The sequence below is a fragment of the Eulemur rufifrons genome, chromosome 14, assembly GCF_041146395.1.
Source record: "Eulemur rufifrons isolate Redbay chromosome 14, OSU_ERuf_1, whole genome shotgun sequence".
Lineage (NCBI taxonomy): Eukaryota > Metazoa > Chordata > Mammalia > Primates > Lemuridae > Eulemur > Eulemur rufifrons.
In genome coordinates, this window is record NC_090996.1 from 2608753 (window position 1) to 2622636 (window position 13884).

Consider the following 13884-nt stretch of genomic DNA (forward strand, 5'->3'; position numbering starts at 1 on the left):
GTTTTAAATTTTCTTGGGCCTCTAGGAGTAGAATTGCGAGGTCAAATGGTAACTCTATGTTTAACTTTTTGAGAAACTGCCAGACTGTTTTCTAAAGTGGCTATATCATCTAACCTCTATTTGTTTTTTTTTTAAATTTTGAAGTCCCCTATAAGGTAGCTAGGATAAAAGATTTGAGGCTGCCTCTTTGACATTCTCCTGAGGTCTCAATAGCTAGGACACATATGGTGCCCATGCTGGTGGGACACCTTTGATTACAGTATCAGTCATAGCCTGGGTGAGGGACATTCCATTAGGGAGCTTGGTTCTGTCATCATATAGACAGTTCAATACTGCCTGCATCTGCAGTGTGTCTGCAGCTTCAGATGTGTTTACCATTTTTATGACAAGGAAGAAGCTGTGAAATTACCCTTCTCTGGGCGTGTATGATGGACCTTTCTGTTAATCCGCTCTGATAATCCAGGGGCTTCCCCAGGAACCAGCCCCACAAAGGAAGCGGCCAATAGAGGACACAGCATGGGTCCAAATATTCCCTGTCTACTCAGCAGTGTTCAAAGCCAGAGATACTGCTCCTTATTCTAAAATTCTCAGGACCCATTTTAATAAAAGTTTATCGCAGTGATGCCTGTAATGATCTACATTATGGTTCAATTCCTTCAATGAATAACCCCTTATTTCCATGATTTCCTGCCCTCCCTTGTCATCTTACCCCACTTGAATTATCTTCTTTGTTGTCATGGGTCTCACAGGTTTAGCTGATTCATCAAAAATTATAATGAGAACCAGAGCGGACATAGGTCAACTGAAAGAGATTTTGAACTTACTTTCACTTTCCTAATGCTGAAAGCAGCAACCATGGAACTGGAATTTTAGCAGACCTGACTGACCTCAGTTTGTAGTTCCCTTCTGATCCATTTTTCTAGCTCCTGAGGTTCAGATTTCTTTCATTTCCAGATTTTGCTGGAAAATTTCATTGTTAGTGTCTGATTTCAAAGTCTGTCCTGCTTCAAACAAAAATAGCTTGTTGATTTTCATCCCTTTTATCAGAGACATCCTTTTTCTCTCTAAATAATGCCTTAACTATATTTTCAGTCAAGAATGAATCAGAGGTTGCCCAATAAATCCCACTTGTGACACCAATGGCACTAATGGTGGCAATTAAATAGAGTTTAACAAGAGTTTGGCTAGTAAAGAAGTATCACAGGACCCCAAACGCTGGTGCTAACAAATCCAGTTTATTACAGAAAAAAATACAATATAGCAGCAACATTAAACATATATATTACAGCCAAAGGCTGTTTCACAGCAACAGGTCTGGAATGGCCAGGGGCAAGCTCCTATTACTCTCCTTCTGTAACAGGTAAGACAAAACCCATTTCCCTCTTGTATCAGGAACCATCAAAACGCTCATGGAGCACCTTGAAACAGCTCAAAATGGAGTCTATGCTGTCTTTGTTTTTTAATAGATTTAGGGGATTGGAATTTTACATAATGGAAATATGCTGCCATGTATCGTTTTGTGATTTGCTCCCCTCAATATTATATACTGAGATTGATGCCCATTATTGTGCAAGCCGTATTCAATAATCTTCACTGCTGTTTGTATTTGATTATACATTACTGTATCAAACTCTGTTTTTATTTTACAGTTGACTGTTTGGATATCTGCTTCCTCCCCCAGTTTTTAGTGACTACACATAGAGTTGCTGTAAACATGATTTTGTCTACTTGTGCGCATGTGCATTTATTTCTCCAGGGTAATATATTCTCAAGAGAAAATATGTGTATCTTTAAGTGTACTGGATAATGCCAAATTATTTTACAAAGTGATTGCACACAGTTATACTTTTATCGGCAGTGATTAACATACGCGCACACACAGCACACACGTGAGCCGGTAAACACTGCATGCACCAACACATGCGTGCGCACTCCATACACACCTACCATGCACACACCCCATACGCTCACACCCATCACCACACCACACACGCGAACAGAAGGTCACGCAGATCTACATGTGCACTGCACACACCATTGTACACGATGCATCCTGACCCACGCAGATACACATATACGCGCCACGCATGCACGCACGCAACGCCAGACTCACACAGATCCACGAACGTAGATCACGTACTCCACGCACATCCGCACACACGTGACTCAACCAGGAGGCGTAGTCTCCGCCGCCCGCGTCCGAGGAATCTTGTCCCGGCCGCGCCGCCGTCGGAAGCCAGGTGTCGGAGGTCACGGCAGCGTTGGCGGTGGCGTTTTTTTCTTTCTTTCTTTCTTTCTTTCTTTCTTTTTTTTTTTTTTTTTTTTACCCGGAAACCACGGCTGCCGGAGCCCAAGTCTACCCGTGTTGCCGCGGCGGGAGTCCTGCTGGCTTCTGATCCTCGCGTGGGCCCCGCTGAGCCGGACGCTGCCGCCGGCGCGGCGGGGAGGATGGTGCCGAGCGGCCCCGGGCCCGCCGCGCGCCGCCGAGAGTGAGCCCTGCGCGGCCGCGGGCGTCCGCCGAGCAGCTGGCCCGACCGGGCCCCGGGTGCGCCGCTGCCCACCGGGGCGGGGTGAGCCGGGCAGGCGGGCGGGCGGGGGGGCGGGGGTCGGGCTCGGCCCGGTTGCCCGCGGGGCCGGGACGGGCCCGGGAGGGAGCCGTGCTGGTCCGAGCGGTCCTGCCGCCGGCTGCCTTCGTCACCCCTCCGGGCTGCAGCCCCCGCCCCAGCCCCAGCCGCCGGTGGGGGTTGCCCGGCATTAGCCGGCCTCGGCCTGGTCCTCCGCACTGAGGTTTGCCCACTCCCGTCCCCTGAACAAGGGTTCCCTGCCCACCCTCGAGACGGTGGGACTTCCTACGTATGGAGCGGAGGCCTGGATAATTTGGATAATTTGGCACGAGGCACATTTTGGTCGTTTGCCATTTTTGACTTTGGATTGTGTTTGCGTTACTTCTCCGTTTGCAAATTGGATACATCTCAGAAAGAAGGTGGGAGGGAGACGTATGTGCAGAAACTTGAAATAGAGGCATTCTATTGGCAAGCTTGGTAGATACTTAGAATGGAGTGGATTCTTATCTTTACTCATGTGTTAATAAAATGAGGAGTGATTGCAAGGTAATCTAGAGGCATGTAGTTCCAGTTCCCTTGATGGGCACTATCAAGAATAAAATTAGGCTTGTTTTGCTGTTTTGAATTGTCTCAACGCGGTAACCGTTGGACAGCTGGTGAGGGGGCCTTTGTTGAAAAATGTCATGTCTGAGTTTAGTCTCAACTAGTAGATTACAGCCCTCACTGGGTGATGAATGGCGAGCTTCTTTGGAGCCTGCTTTGGTAAGATTGTGGCCACTATGGGAGGTAACGGTAAGAAAAACTTCAAGGCTGCTGATGAATATTTGATAAATTGGTTTGTCCCTATAGCGCCCTTTTGGATCAGCTTGGGTGCTTGGGGTCTGAGCATCTGTATCCCATTAGTAGATGAATGCTCCATCAGTGCTTAGCAGGTAAGAGTGTCTTCCTGCTTCCTTATTTCATCTAAGGATTCTGAAAGGAAACGGACCTGTTGTGCACCTAAGGCTCCAAGTGCATTTACTCTCTGGGAGTAAGGAGGCGGTGTGGTGACTGTACCAAAGGTGCTGGAAGAATTTCCGTGAGTTGGTTGAGGTGGACTGGAATCAGGGCTGGCACTGGAGTCGATACTGAGATCGCCACATGCTGATTGAGCACACCTTCTGTGTTTGGGCTCTAGCTGCAGCTGTTGGAGAGGAGAGGTAGAGTTAAGTGCAAACTTAGTCTCTGCTTGCAAGAAGCTTACTTAGAGAAAGCAATAGGCTAGAAAATGTGTCAGGACCGAATTGCCTAGGAATATACCAGCTGTTAGGGATTTTGTTATGGTTAGGCTCAGAAAAGCTTCATAAAGGAAGTGACTTTCCAAGTGGACCTAGAAAGATCAGGAGAGTTTGAGCCATTCAGAATTAGGTGGGAAATGAAAAAGCTAGGGCCAGTTTGTGAAAGAGCACCCAGGCTGGGTAGCTGGACGGTAGGTCGCTAGAAGTACTGGCTGAGGCAGCTGGTTAGGTTAGGGTTAAATCTGTATAGCTTCTGGTAGATTTCTGGGTTCTAACGCATTGTTTTCATTTGATGAGTTTGTCTTGTTCTGTTTAACAGCCAGTGGCATAAAGCTGTGCTTAACTTGTTTTAAGGACAATGAAAATGATGCTGATTGTTATTCCTGTCTGGTATTAACAATGAGGAAATTAAATTTGGTGTTTGCAAGTTGTTTCAATGCCTGTGTTTAATTTGCAGGAGCACAGCTCTAATATGGTTTCTGCAGCTCTGGCTACAGCCAAATAATAAGTGACAAGCCCTTTAGTCATCTCCAGAGTGTTTTTAATAATATCTAGTCCACTTCACGGAGATGGTGTTTGTTTCCCTTGCCCAGTATTGTTGAAGAACCTTTGAAGCTATTCAGACAGGATGCCATGTAATTGCTCTGGAACATTGTGACTAATCTTAGGACCTCACTGGCTTCAATGTTAGTTTTTATTTTGTTTTATTTGTTAATTTTTAAAACCATTTGTAGTTTTGAAATGTACAATGTTATTAACTATATTCACCACACTGTGTAACAAAAGATATGTTTCTCTTGTCTGAGAAAAAAAAACAAAAGATATGTTTCTCTTGTCTGAGATTTTGTACTCTTTGACCGTCATCTCCCCATTTTCCCAAACCTCCAGCCTCTGTAACCACCATTCTGTTCTCTGCTTGAGGTTGTTGGTTTTTTTTTTTTTTTTTTTTTTTTTTGCTTTGAGGTAAGAGTCTCACTCTCTCCTAGAGTGCCATCGTGTCAGCCTAGCTCACAGCAACCTCAAACTCCTGGGCTCAAGCAATCCTCCTGCCTCAGCCTCCCGAGTAGCTGGGACTAGAGGTGTGTACCACCATGCCTGGCTAATTTTTTCTGTTTTCAATAGAGACAGAGTCTCGCTCATGCTGAGGCTGGTCTCGAACTCCTGACCTCAAATGATCCTCCCACCTCCGCTTCTCAGAGTGCTAGGATTACAGGCGTGAGCAACCGCACCCGGCCTCGGCTTGACTTTGATTTAGATTCTATATTTAAGTGGAATCATATATTGTCTTTCTGTGCCTGACTTATTTCACTAAGCATAATGTTCACCAGTTCTGTGTTGTTGCAAATGATAGAATTTCTGTCTTTTTAAAGGCTGAATAGTATTCCATTGTGTATATATCACATTTTTGTCATCCATGCATCTGTTTATGGACACTTAGGTTGATTCTGCAACTTGGCTATTGTGAATAGTGCTGCAGTGAAACTCCAAGTGCAGACATCTCTTTGACAAACTGATTTCAAATCTTTTGGGTAAGCATCCAGAAGTGGGATTGCTGGATCAAATGGCATTAATAGTGCCACTTTTAGTTTTGTGAGAAACCTCCATACTGTTTTCCATCATGGCTGTACTAATTTATTAATACATTCCCATCAACAGTGTGCAAGGGTTCCGTTTTTCTGCATCCTTGCCGCATTTGTTATTTTTCATCTTTTTGGTAAAAGCCATTCCACAGGTGTGAGATGATGTCTCATTGTGATTTTAGTTTACATTTCCCTAATGATTAGTGATGTTGAGCATTTTTAAAAATATCTGTTGGACAAATATATGTCTTCTTTTGAGGAATGTCTATCCAGGTCCCTTCCCCATTTTTTAATTTCTACAGATTGTGAGAAAATATTTGCAAGCCATACATCCAATAAGGGGTTAATATTCAAAATATATAAGGAGCTCAAACAACTCAATAGCAGGGAAACAAAAAAATCTAACTGACAGTTGGGTGGAGGACCTTATCCTTTCTTTAAAATGATGAACGTGGAAATGGAGGAAAGAATTTTTAGCAAGTTGAATTTAGGTTTATTTTCATAAATATGGAAATCTTTATTTTCCCGAGTACAAATCAAACAAATTTGACAAAAGGTCTATAGTGTTCCTTCTGTGTATAATTACATACCTAAGTATAATCCTGGGGACCCACAGGACATAGTCTGCAAAGTGCTGTCATTTGTCATTTGGACTTTTGTGCTGTTTGATTATCAGTAGAAGTGCTGTTTCCAAAACGTGTCCCAGTCTTTACACTGAGTTTGGGTGTTACAAGATTTCATATTGAACCTTTAGCTTTCGTTTGATCATGGCATCTCTCATGACTTGCTTTCTTAAATTTCTGTTAAACCTCAAATTATTATATTTTAATATGGGAGTCCTTTTAATTTTAGTTTTTAAGGTGGTCAGCAGTTGAAAAAATCTAAAGAACAAAGATAAATTGTTTTCAGTCTTGGGACTATGGTGAATTTAGTTTTTAAAAAAGAGAGGGGGCATGTTGGAAGTTACCATGGTTTTATGTCATTTTGAAAATGGGACAGTTCATTCATTAATTGTAATTGAGTAGAAATACAGGAGTCTGAATTTTAGAAATAAGTCTGGTTACAGACATGTAATTACATCAGCTTAAATTGTTCTTTTCCTTTTTTTGGTCTTTATGAGTGTACTGGTGTTGCCTAAACTGGACATTTAGCAGACAAAACTATGCTTTCTGTTGTAATTTCTATAAATTCTAACTGATGAAAGATTGCTGAGAGGAGTTGCCTTACTAAGGAAGTGGGAAATAAGTTTAGCATTTTAAACTTAAAAAAAAATGTTTTCTTAATTGTGCTTTTATTGAAGCCAGTGACTGAAATATACTTTATGTATCCATGGCATGTGAGATATATATTTTTTAAATTTGGCATTTGACTTGAAACTCTCTTATCAACCCTGGCATGTGATTGATGGCATGGCTTTTAGGGTCAGATGAATTAAGTCAGAATCTATTTCTGCTGTTTATTTGCAGTGTAATCTTTTACAAATGACTTAACCTCTTTTGACTCAGTTTCCTCTTCTGTAAAATGGGGATAATAATATGTACCTAGCAATGTTGAGAGGATTAAAATATATGATGTATGTAAAGCACTTGGCATGTGTTTTAAGTGGATTACGAGTGCTGCTTTCTCTCTCTTTAGCCCTTTGTACTCTGGTTTCTGCCTCGATCACCCCAGTGAAAGGAGTTTTGCTTACATCACTGTCGACGTCTTGATTGCAAAATCGTATGGATGCTTTTCAGTCCTTATCTCATTTGATGGGGTTGACCATTCAAACCTGTATCATTCATTGAACAGCAGTAGAACTTAATGCATGGGCTCTTGGAGGCCAACTGGATTTGAATCCAGGTTTACTTAATGTATACTATCTTGGGCAAGTTAGCTAACTTCCTGAAGCCTCAATTTCCCCATCTGTAAAATACAGATGTTGTCGGGATTATATATAATATGTGCAAAACTCTTAGAGTAGTGTCTCTCTCAGAAAGTAGGCAATAATGTTACCTGTTGTTACGCACCTCCTAGGTGTCAGGCCAGGTCTGAGGTAGGAGGAGTGCGGAAACAACGTGTGGAAATTGTGGAAATGCCCAAGCACGTGAGCAGGAGACATTTGGAGTTTAGTTGGCTGAGGAAGGCAGTGTCAGTGGGGAGGGAGCAAGAGCTGCTTTTGAGAGACGTTTAAAAGGTAGAAATGACAGGACTGGGGAACAGGTTGCAGGAGTGTGAGAGAGTCAGGAACAGCCAGTAGGGATCACTGGGTGGGTAGATGGCCAGTGTCCATGGCTTTCATTGTGAGGAGCCGGTCTGGTGATTTGCAGTGAGATTTGGTACTGTTGGTTTGAGGTGCCTCAGGTTCACCTAAGTAGAGCACTCTAGTAGGTGGGTATTTGGATCTGGAGCACATAAAATGGGCGCGAAGCCAGGAAGGACTGTGTCCCCCTTGAACGGAGGCCTCAGCCAGAACTCAGGGGAACAGCACTTTCGAAGGTGATCGAGAAGGGGGGGGTGGCCAGATGAATGTAAGGAAAACGAGGAGTGGGAACCTGAAGAGGGTGTGACCCTCACTCTTTGTCACTGCTGCAGTGAGGTAAGTTAAGGACTGGAAGTCAGACTTTGAATTTAGCATCCTAGAGATTTCTGGAGACCTTGAAGTCTTCCTCTGTCCTCATTGCTTTGTTGTCTGTCTGACGGTTTATTCTGTCTACACTGGCTGCTTCACGGTAGGGGAGGCAGGTGGTTTCTACTCAGTGCTCAGGATAGCTGGGTGCAGGAGCTTGCATCAGGGTTCCTTTGATACTAGCAAGTGTCCTCATCTCTGCAAAGTCATGAATAATCTAACATCTCGTGGATGACTTTTCTTTAAGTTCAGGGCTTGCAATCCTGGCCTCAGAGCCCTTCAAATGTCTCCAGCATCACAGGATATTTGAGCAATGCTACTTGAATTTTTCTGTCAAAATGGGCCTTTCTCCCACGTCAAGGTGAGTCTCTGCCGTTCCCTCTTAGCCCAAGACAGGTGTGTTTCCTGAGGTGAGCACAGAGCAGGCTGGCCTCTCTCATCCCCCTGTGGCCACCTTCCCTCCCCCCAACTCCCAGCCTCTCCTAGGCATGACTTAATAGGAGAGCTGTCAAGAATTTCCCATCTAACCTAAAGTAGAAAATGTAGCTTAGGGTGAATGGTGGTTTTGTTGCTCATATGAAGTGAAGTTTTTGGTCTGGGTCACAAGTAGTGGTTTACTGCACCTTAAAGGAAAATAAGTTAGGTAAAATAGTGAAACTATTTAGGAAATATTGTCTGGGAATATAGAATCGCTCTCCAAAGACTCTAACTTAAAACTAGAATAAATCTAGTTTAAAAACTGCAGTAGCCGGTCGAGGTTGCTCAAGCCTGTAATGCTAGCACTTTGGGAGGCCAAGATGGGAAGATTGCTTGAGGCCAGGAATTTGTGACCAGTCTGAGCAAGAGCTAGACTCTGTCTCTACAAAAAATAGAAAAATCAGCCAGGCATGGTGGTGCACACCTGTAGTCCCAGCTACTTGGGAGGCTGAGGCAGGAGGATGGCTTGAGCCCAAGAGTTTGAGGTTGCAGTGAGCTATGATGAGGCCACTGCAGTCTAGCCCAGGTGACAAAGCGAGACCCTGTCCCCAGCCCAAAAAAAAAACCCGAACTACAATAAAGCTAGTTTAAAACTAGATTAAAACTAATTTAGAACTTGAACAAGTAGCCATGTGGTACACTTTAAAGTATGTGGGCTTTGCGAGAGGGAGAGCTGTGAAAGGCCTCGTGCCTGGCATCATGAACGTTAATCTGTTTTCTTCTAAATAAAATGTTATAATCAAGTTGCCACATCACATATTTCCGCCTTCACTGGCCCTTTGGTAGGCTTTCCTCTTTCACTAGCACCTTTCCTCCTCTTAAAATTGTGTTTGTGTCTCCTCACTCAATAAGAAGCCAGTGCCCTCAGCCTCCATGCCTTTCACCTGAACCAGTAGGGTTCACCTGTTGCCTCAGTGTCCTCATCCCTGTTCTTATCTCCTTGCCTTTTGATTTCCTCCCTGCCAGAGTACAGTTTCAGAGGTCACTGTGATCTTGCCAGGTAGAGGATTATGCAGAGCATAATTTCCCCTGAGTATTTTTTAAAGAGCAGAGAGGCATAGGATCGTTTCTTCTCTTGCTTTTAAAACTTGTTCACCTCTCAGCAAATTTGGCTGATAATTTCTTCCTTCTTGAATCTCTTCTCTCCTGCCAATTGCAAGACACTTCCCCATCCTGGGCACCCTTTTGGCTCATGGTCACTCCTAACCCCCCACGGATATCCTCTGCTGGCCTCATCCTCTGCCCTAGTGGGGGAGCCCACGCGCGTCTGGAGAAGGCCGTGCACCAGCCGGCCCAGGGCGTGCAGCGCCCAGTCGCCGGGAAAAGCCACCTTGGTGTGCTTTCTCATTTCGCTCTCGGGTTTCTCCCAGAGCCTCTCCGTGCAGATCGCTGCAAACTGAGGATTACCTTCCTTGGCGCCGGAACAGGTTAGAGGACAGTCCTGTTTTCTACGTTGGTTTAAGAAATCACTCTTAAGTTCATTTTTTTTCTTCTGCTTATCATCTTTATTAATAAAGAAAATGAATGGAATTAAAACTTAATGAAGTTTTAATTTGACCACTAGACCAGCAGGATCAATTGAAGATTATTTATATCTATAAATTTTATTGTTAAAAATTATTAGGAAATTCATATTCATCAAAATAAAACAGAAGAAGAAATGTATATATAATCTCACTGGCTAGAGAGAACCACAACTGTTCACATTTGAGGGTATGTTGTCTTTTTTTCCCATGTGGGTGCTTGGGCAGACACACACATTCTCTCTTACTTAGCCTGAACTGGTCTCATTCTGTATGTGTTATTTTAGATCCTGTGTTTTAATGGCTACGTTGTGTTCCTACTGGGGAGGAATCAGACGTTATTTAACTGGTACCCTGCTATTGTTGGACATCTAGTTTTCTATTGTTTACTATTTTAAACTTTTAATTTTTTTTGTTTTTGAGAACAGGATCTCGCTTTGTCACCCAGGCTGAAATGCAGTGGCGTCATCTTAGCTCACTGCAACCTCAAACTCCTAGGCTGGAGCCTCCCGAGTAGCTGGGACGACTGACCATACATGTGGCTAATTTTTGTGGGGGTGTTTTTTTTTTTTTGTAAAGATGGGTGTCTTGTTATTTTGCCTAATCTGGTGGTCTCAAACTCTTGGGCTCAGGCAATCCTCCTGCCTTGGCCTCCCAAAGTGCTAGGATTACAGTGTAAGCCCAGCCTATTTTAAACTATTTTATCTGCTAAAAAAGGATCTTGCAGCAGTGGGTGTTTCCTCAGGTTAAGTTCTTAGAAGTAGAATGGCAGAGGTAAGGTGTGCTAGGTTTTAACAGTATTGCTATGTGCGGCCACGTTGGTCTCCAGAAAGTTTGTAACACAGGCCTCTCCTGCCCCCTTTTAAGTAACATGTGTTCTCATAACTTGTGGGTTGCTTGAGATATCTGTACGGTAATCTTGGTGTTGCCTTTTGCTTGCTTAAATTGCCATCTGATGTTTAGCGTTGTCATTAAATAGTCTCAGAGCTCTAGGTACTGTGTTGGTGGACTTTAATCACATGCTTATCACGTGCTTGTGAAATTGCCTTTTGGCTGCGTTCTGTGTACCTTAAATCCCTGGACTTTTCAGAGAGGCAGCTTCCCAGCCATGGTCATTTCTCTCTTTATTCTGGTGTTTACCAGGACTTTCTAATTGGAGTTGGAATGAATTTAGGGGAGAGGGGTCAGGTAGTGTGCTTTTTTTTCCACCCTCGCTTTTTCTTTTCCCTAAATGGAGCTTAATTTATTCATTAATTAAAAGTAACCCTATTAGGAAGATTACAGAAACTTTATTACTTTTTTCAGAGGAAATAAATTTATTTAGCTTTTATTAATTTCTTATTTGAAAACTTGTGAACGGTAGAGAGGAATTTTAAGTTTGTGAAATATTTGAACTCTCAATAGTTTTATTCAGAAATGCTTTCGCTTTTTTAGTGACTATAATTGGCCTACTCAGAAAGTTTCCCTAAATTAAATTGGCTTGTGTTGGCAATATTTGCTAATTTGAGGATATTTTTGTTGATATAATTAAGTGTTTAAATTCTGGTATGATACAGTTTTAATGACTATTCTCCTTGAAGTAAATTTTTTTTTTTTTTTTCTTTTTTTTGTTGAGACAGAGTCTCACTTTGTTGCCCAGGCTAGGGTGAGTGCCGTGGCGTCAGCTTAGCTCACAGCAACCTCAGACTCCTGGGCTTAAGCGATCCTCCTGCCTCAGCCTCCCGAGTAGCTGGGACTACAGGCATGCGCCACTATGCCCGGCTAATTTTTTCTATATAGATTTTTAGTTGTTCATATAATGTCTTTCTATTTTTAGTAGAGACGGGGTCTCGCTCTTGCTCAGGCTGGTCTCGAACTCCTGACCTCGAGCGATCCACCCGCCTCGGCCTCCCAGAGTGCTAGGATTACAGGCGTGAGCCACCGCGCCCGGCCTGAAGTCAATTTTAATTCAGATTTTTCTGTTGTTTTTCTTAATGTTTCATAATTTTATTAATAGTTTCCAGATGGTGAGTGGATCCTGTTTATTTTTATATACGATTAAGGTTTTGTTCTTGCATAATAAATCGAACTCTAATTTACTGTTGATTTTTTTTTTTCTGAATCCTATTAATTTTAACCTAGCTAGTGTTGTTTCTAGATTATTTTTTAGTTTATGGCTTAAGTCTAGACTCATTTGATTCATTCATTTAGTGAACTTGAGTTTTTTATTACCTATTTTGTGTCTAGATAGATACTGGGTATACAGAGACAAGTAAGGTGATGTATCTCTGCCCTTGGGAGGCTTGGTTGGGAAGATAGATCTGTACACAGGCAGCTGCATTAAGGTGTTTCAGGCTGTGTGAGAAATTTGCACATAGTATAATGGGGGCATAAAAGTGAAAGTCGTCACCTCCTTAACCGGTTTAGGGGAGGGGCCTGGAGAAGTTTCATAGAGGAGCTGACCCTTGAGCTGAGTCTTGGAAGAGCGGTGGGTGAAGTAGTAGGATGTGGTTTGTGAAAGTCAGGAGGACCAGTGGACGCACAGGCTCGAAGCTATGACATTGTCTAATATGTTGTGGGCATTGCAAGCAGATGGAGTAGGGGTGTTGGGGCAAGCTCACTGAGAAGCAGACAAGACCCAGCTCGTGATGGGCTGCCATGCTGAGGAGGCTGGCCTTTATCCTTTGCTTGTTTGGAGCTGTGAGAGATTTAAGCAGTAACATGATTAGATTCACATTTGGGAAAATAACTGTGACCGTTGCGTGGAGGGTGGATTATTTGACTGGTAGCAGGAAGTTCTCATTGAGACTCTTAGCAGTGGTCCCCAAAGAGAAGATGAGTAGCAGAGGGGTATGGAAAGAAAGAGGCAGAAGTAAGTGATGTTAAAGTAGAATCTTTAGCACTTAGTACTTGCTTGGATGTGGTGAGTAAGGCAGAAGTCTAGGATGTTTCCCAAAGTTCTGGATTGAGATGGGGAATACAGGAGGGAGAGCCAGGTTGGACAGGACAGCAGCTGAGTACAGTGTTGGATGTGCTTCGGGACATAGAGGTACAGAGACGTATTCAGTGCACCCTTGGATGTGAGGTCTCAGGGCTGCAGAGGGCTGATACAGTTATCAGATTCTGTCATCTTAGCAAGAAGGTGGGCAGAGGTTGGATCGAGATATGTTTTGGAAAGAGAATCACCAGGATTTGCTGATGGGTTAGATTGGTGGTAGTGGTGAGGGAAGGGAATGCAACTAAAGGAGGAGTGTGTTGAAGGAAATTTATGTTCTGAAATGCTTACATTAGAAAAGAAATTTAAAAACATGAGCTAATGTTACACCTGACATAGAAAAACTGAACTGAATAAAAAAAATAAAAAATAATAATAATAAAAAAATAACCCAAAGAAAGCAGATGGAGGGAAAAAATTTTTTATTTATTTATTTTTTGAGACAGTGTCTCATTTTGTTGCCTGGGCATGAGGGCAGTGGTGTGATTGTAGCTCACAGCAACCTCAAACTCCTGGGCTCAAGCCATCCTCCTGTCTCAGCTCCTGGAGTAGCCGGGACTACAGGTGTACACCACCACGCCTGGCTAGATGGAGGAAAATTTTTTTTTAAAAAATGTAGAAATTACTGAAATTGGAAAACAAAGAAATGGTCTAGATATAGTCTACAAAACCAAATACTGGTTCTTTGAAAACATGAATAAAGCTCCCGGCAAGATTGAGTAAAACGAGAAGGGAAACACACAGAAAAACATTTGTAATGCAAAAGAACATAACAACAAGTAGATTAAAAATTGAACAAATTATGAAATAGTACTGTGTCAGAAAGTTAAAAAACCAATGCAAAATGTATAATTTCCTAAAATAATACATCTTATCAAAAC

The 13884-nt window shown here is 42.8% G+C and overlaps 1 protein-coding gene across 2 annotated transcripts in view; it reads left to right on the plus strand.

Annotated features, from left to right (window-relative positions):
* The first annotated feature begins 2310 nt into the window (after positions 1-2310).
* Positions 2311-13884, plus strand: part of TMEM248 (transmembrane protein 248) — a 30356-nt gene continuing 18782 nt past the window's right edge. Inside the window, exon 1 of one of the 2 annotated variants that reach the window (XM_069485636.1) lies at positions 2311-2570. The gene's annotated coding sequence lies outside the window, so the exon portion shown is untranslated. The remainder of the gene's footprint in view (positions 2571-13884) is intronic. The other variant, XM_069485637.1, reaches the window with a different exon arrangement.